We start from the raw sequence: 6000 nt of genomic DNA, 5'->3' as shown, positions 1-6000 counted from the left end.
TCTTGGTGATTCCCTTCTACTTCTGACTCTCTCTCTCTATCTCTCTGTGAGGGTAATTCAGATTTTTTTTTTTTTTTGGCTTGTGCAGCATAAGCCTCAGGCTTGCTTGCACCATATGACTAATAATAATAATAATACTCAACCACAATAGTCTAATCTAAGCAGTATGGCTCACATTTGGTGAGTATGGGCGTGGCAAACCCAGGGTCCTGAGCTGGATATCATCATTTGCTTTCTTGGTGATTCCCTTCTACTTCTGACTTCTAAAAAATTCCCGTGTTTCCTTGCACCTTAAGGCTAATAATAATAATAATATCCCTGTTATGTAAAAAAAAAAAAAAAAATGTATTTCAGATTTCTTGATTTGAATTTAATTCGCAGCGCCATCTATTGTATAACCATATATAGGAAAAAATATTCAAATATAGGTGGATTTTGGATTATACAATAACTTGTAATTATAATCATTTAAATAGTAAGAGCATATTTTGTTCGTTAGTGATAGTGGTTAGAATAGCGTCATTTAGCTCTCTGAATTATTTTATTATCGGTTTTGGTTTTTGAAATAAAAATTTTTGTACTGGTTTAGCGTGATACTGAAAATGTAAGTAATTGAAGTGCTAATTATATTTCACTATTAATTTTGTATGTATTATTCAAATTATTCCAGAACTGTCATACGCCCGAAACTTCAGTAACATTTTCTCAAAGATGAGCATAAATTCATATTGAGGATGGATGGTTGCAGGATAGATGTGCGGAAGTTTGCTTTCTGCCAGCTGGTAATTAATTAATTGCTGAAACAAACTTCTGTGTAATTGTGAATGATGGTAGTTTGAATGAATTCAAGGAAGACCTAGACAAACGGCTGGACTAACTGTGGGAGGGGATGGACAAGTGATGTTGGAGGGTTTTTTTTTTTTTTTGTTGATGCTATATAAGTTTGCTTTCTTGCGTTATTTGCTATTACTAGTAGTAACATCCCTAATAGATATTGCACTTCAGAACAAGTATTATCATTCAAATTTTGGATAAGCTTATGTGACTTGCAAGCTGTTTCCAGTCTGTCCTGTATACAGGATGTAGCGTTATGCCATATACGAACTTGCACTTTCACAACACACCTTATATAAAGTTCCACAAGATAAATATAACCAACCTTTTTAGAATTCCACATCACAATAGTTCTTTCTAATTAATCCTATTATATAGCCTGTGTGAACACACCACATTGTAAGTAGCAAAAAAAGGGCTTTTAATTCAAAAAGGTAATGTATAGTAAGGTTTCCTTGATCCTTCTAGCCTCAGCCTGGAAGATGGTAAAAAACTATTCTTGAGTATACTTTTTATCATCTTCCAGCAGATTTCTGCTGGAATTCACATCCATTCCTCCCTCAGAGCAGCTGCTAGACCTGGTTTGGAAGAGGGCTATTTTGTATTCTGCCTAATCCAGCACTCCAATTTGTCATGCAAACATGTTCAGTGGGATTGAAGTCTAGGCTGTGAGCCGGCCAATCCAACTTTTTGATATCACTGATAAAATCAGTCCTGTATGATATTGACAGGGTCTATTTCCTTAGTATAGACACATTGTAGCATAGCGTAGCACAGACAAAATTGTCTAGAACATCTAATTTGGGCATGGGCTTCGGTTAATGACTGTCACCAAATCTGTTTCAGATTTGGGACATGATCAGAGAGTCTTTCTTGATTCTCTATAACATCGGGAAATACTCCCTGATCAATCTCCACATCCAGACATTCTGTAGCACCTTCTGTCACTAGTGTTCAGGCCACAGACGTTGGAAACAGGGACAACAACACTTCAAATGCCATTTCATATTGCTGACTGTAATATTGAGCTCATGCACAGTTGCCATGCAGTTTAAAGCAGCGTTCTGTGAAATACTGACATGCTGATGTGAGTTCCTGTAGCCTTTTTGGACCTAGTTAATGAGTTCCACAGATTCCAAACATTATGAACCAGATGCTTTTGGAACTGGTTCATGAAGTTTTCCCCAGATAAAGCACGAACCGCCATTCCACATTGAAAGTCTAACTTTCACTCCATGACTTGTGCTGTCTTCTGACATATTTTGACAGGGTCACTTGTGAGCTGGATTTAGGGAATAATTTTGACATTGTTTATTTAAATTTTAGCAAAGCATTTGACTCATTTCCACATGAGCAGTTATTTTATAAGCTGGAACAGGTTGGAATAGCAAGGAAAATCCTTAGATGAATAGTAGGATGGCTTCGGGGCAGGAGATAGAGGGTTGTGATAAATGGTTATTTCTTAGATTGGGTTAATGTAACAACTGGGGTTCACCAAGGAACATTATTGGGACCATTGTTGTTTTGATTTTCTTAGATGACATTGATGAAGGGATAGAGACTGGTGCAGCATAAGCCTTAGGCTTCCTTGTACCATACGGCTATTACTAATGAATACTGTTGCACAAGGACACCGACATGATTTATATTGATATGTCTGAGCTTATGTGCATGAGTTGCCTTCGTCCTGTACTTCAAATGAATAGTGCTTCTCCCCAAGAAGTGTCATCATAAGTTCTCTGCCACATTCAGCCCTGGGACAGCCAGAACCCAATTGCATCTCCTTATTTCCTAGTCTGTAGCTCTCTCTCTCTCTCCTTCAGCCTACAAAACACATAACACTATCAAATAATACAGCATTCTCAATTCTCCTTCTCAGTCTCTTGCCTATCACCTTTCCTTCAACTTTGTGTCTTAATAAACCTTCTCACCTCAGCACATGTCCAATGCGGTTTTTCTTTTTTCCTTAAAACCTTTATCTTGCTTTTCTTAATATTTCCACATTTCTGATCCTTTCCTCTCCATTTCACACTTTCAAACTTTATCTCCATCTCAAAAACTTCTATCTCCTCTTTAGTTCCCATGAAATACAGGTTGCTGTTTATTTGTAATGAAAAAAATACTGTTTCTCATGGCATGCATTGCAGCATATTTCTTAAGAAGAATTGCTGTTTATTTGAAGAGTGAGTTGCTCCCCATTATAAGATTGCATTTTACCAAAAACCTGGTGTGCTTTTGCCAACTTATGTACTTTAATGTTTATAGCTCTCAAGTGCCTGAAGTTTTGTCCTAATTTACCCAAAGTAAAGAACCTGTTTCAAAATAAACCTGACCACTATTTTGTTTGATAAGTAGTACATGCAAACATTTACCAGAAACTTATGTATCTACATAAGTTTCTAGTAATTGTTACCAACCAAATTATAGACCTTGTCTTTCTTGTTAGATGATCTACTTTGTAAGTATCTCACTCAGTTTTGATATATTCATTTTAACTCATAAAATACCAAAAAATTGACAAAAAGAATATAGTATTAATAGCAGGAAAATGATGTAAGGAAGCAAGCCAAAACATCGGTCAAAAAAAAAAAAAAACAGCTACACTCGCCCTTATTTGTGTAATCCCTCTTTAATTTGTTCAAACTACCCACTTCGTAGATACAAAATGGAAGTTTTCTCCACCATCGGTTACTCACTGGGTGAAAGTAAATTTTTGCACTTTATCCTACAATCTTTCTTTTCCGGTTTACATTTATTTCCTCTTCTGCATTGTGTGTCATCCAAGAAAGAATATTATTATTCTTTACATTATTGTAAAATAAGATTGTAATACTGTCATTTAATAATTAATACTTTCAAAGTTCATGCACAAGTGCATGGTCTTTGAAAATTTTTAAAAATGATTCTTTTTTGCACAATAAACTATCCCACAAAAAAATAACTCATTAAAAATAATTAGCAAAAAAATTAGGTGAAATTTAATGACATGCTGCACAATATATATGTACTTACTGTACTACTGCAGTTATTAATTTGGAAGAAGCAAAACTGCTCTACAATATCTGAGTAGATTGTTTTACTAGTATGTTTAAGGCAAAATGTTCGAGACCACAAGTTAGGCGCGATTCTGTCCATTGCTTAATTGACTTTAGAAAACATTAAGTTCAGTCACTTATTCCGATGATGAGAATTCTTATTATCTATGTATACAATTTTATAGCTCCCATTATTGTGTGATTCATAAAACTAATTGCATTGTTTGGAAACTGTTTGATTTCTTATTATCAGCTACTACATTAAATGATGCCAAAATGTTAATTGCTTTGTGGCAATTTGTATGCTGAAATGCGTTCGGCCGTTGTTGGTACACAATGGAATGTATTTATGATAGAAGCATGAAATTCATTGGGGAACAATGAGTGATTAAATACCATATATTGCTGACATTAGGGAGATCCAGCTTTTTCTGACTTGGTATCAAAACAGATAAAATGAGAGGTTTCAGGCCTCGTGGGTTGTTGCAGACAGCAAGAACAGTTCCTTATCACTAATTGCGCATTTTTCAAAATGGGATTTCATTTTAAAAAATTGAGAAATAAACAGAAATCCAACACTGTATTCACATGACACTAATAATACTGTTATATATTGAAGAACACATAACACATTGTAAGAGAGCAATACAGGAAAATTGAATGTTACTAAAAACAGATGTTTTCAAGAATCAGTATTAAATAATTTTTGACATGTTACTTTAATCTCAGGAGGAGAAATAACACTTACAGCTATTTGCATGGCTGTGGTTCACACAAGGTGAAGAAATGGGCTTATATTTCTCAACGTTCTTGTCCATTGGTTGGACTATGGTTTTTTATGATCATTAGAAAAAATACTTAAGTAATATTTAAAGCACTGTTTTTCTAACTTTTCTTTTTAATTTGCCATCTTCCCCCTCTTAATCATTACTTCTGATGGGCATACTCCACTCAGACATTTTTGCTAATTGTCATTTGTACAATTATGGTAATTCCTTACCATACTGCACCTTACTTGAAATATCTTTGTTTCCCCCACAGTATGAGCAGCACCATATTAAAAGACATGAAAGAGAGATTAAAGACAGACAGATAGAGAGATATTATTTAATGAATTTTAGACAATAGATCTGAAATGAGATGAATCTGTTACATTAATGAATTAATGTATATTCAAATTTTCTTTACAAAATATTGCTGAATAATGAATAGGATGTTATTTATTTTAATTTTAAAGAAATTAACTGAAAAAATGTTGTCACTGTAATGCATTTCATTTTAAAGGAAGTGCATACAGTTGATGTGAATGGACAGTGCAATGTTGAGTCAATTTAGTGTGACATAAGCACTGGGAAAGCAAAAATTGAGAGTAGGAGTGTGTTATAGGCATCATGACTCTGAGTACAACAAACAGCTGTACAGAGAAATAGTGGGCCAATAAATCAAATTGTCTTATAATGAGGGATTTTAACTTCCCAAATATTGACTGGAATGTGTGGGTTGGTCACTCACACAATAGCAAGGCTTTTGGATTTATTGGATGATTGTTTTCTATAGTAGCATGTTCAAGAGGCAACCAGAGGGAGTAATACTCTTGATCTCTTATCAGCAGTGATTATTCGTGCATTAAGATTCTGCAGATAAAGGAACCACTAGGTGTCACGGTGTACTGATGTGGGATTTACTCAAAGATGTTAAAATCCCTCAAGAGGGAGCAATACTCTTGATCTGATTATCAGTAGTGATTCTTCATGCATTAAGATTTTGCAGATAAATGAACCACTAGGTGGCAGTGATCACAGTGTGTTGAAGTGGGATTTACTCAAGGAGGTAACTACCATCAGAGGTAAAGGGAAGGGAAGGGTTTTTGTTTTCGAAAAGGCGACTATGATGGTCTGAGACAGTATTTAAATTCTATACAGTGGGACCAACTGATGATGTTACCAACAGCAAACTCAAAATGGGAAGCATTCAAGGAACTAATCTTGGAGGCTACCAGGCTTTACATACCAACTAAGAAATATTGTTCAAGGTTTAGGCCTAAATGGTTGTCAGATGAACTAATGAGACATGTGGCAGAGAAGAAAAATGCATGGGATACATACAAATTAAAGGGTGACATGGAAGCCTA

At 35.0% G+C, this 6000-nt stretch overlaps 1 protein-coding gene across 1 annotated transcript in view; it reads left to right on the top strand.

Moving 5' to 3' along the window:
• The first annotated feature begins 486 nt into the window (after positions 1-486).
• The window catches only part of LOC150087441 (syntenin-1-like), a 68305-nt gene continuing 62791 nt past the window's right edge, over positions 487-6000 (top strand). Inside the window, exon 1 of the mRNA XM_090372071.1 lies at positions 487-604. The gene's annotated coding sequence lies outside the window, so the exon portion shown is untranslated. The remainder of the gene's footprint in view (positions 605-6000) is intronic.

The sequence above is a fragment of the Mastigoproctus giganteus genome, chromosome 4 (genome assembly GCF_048544385.1).
Source record: "Mastigoproctus giganteus isolate SK-2022 chromosome 4, ASM4854438v1, whole genome shotgun sequence".
Lineage (NCBI taxonomy): Eukaryota > Metazoa > Arthropoda > Arachnida > Uropygi > Thelyphonidae > Mastigoproctus > Mastigoproctus giganteus.
This window is presented reverse-complemented; position numbering and strand designations above follow the sequence as displayed.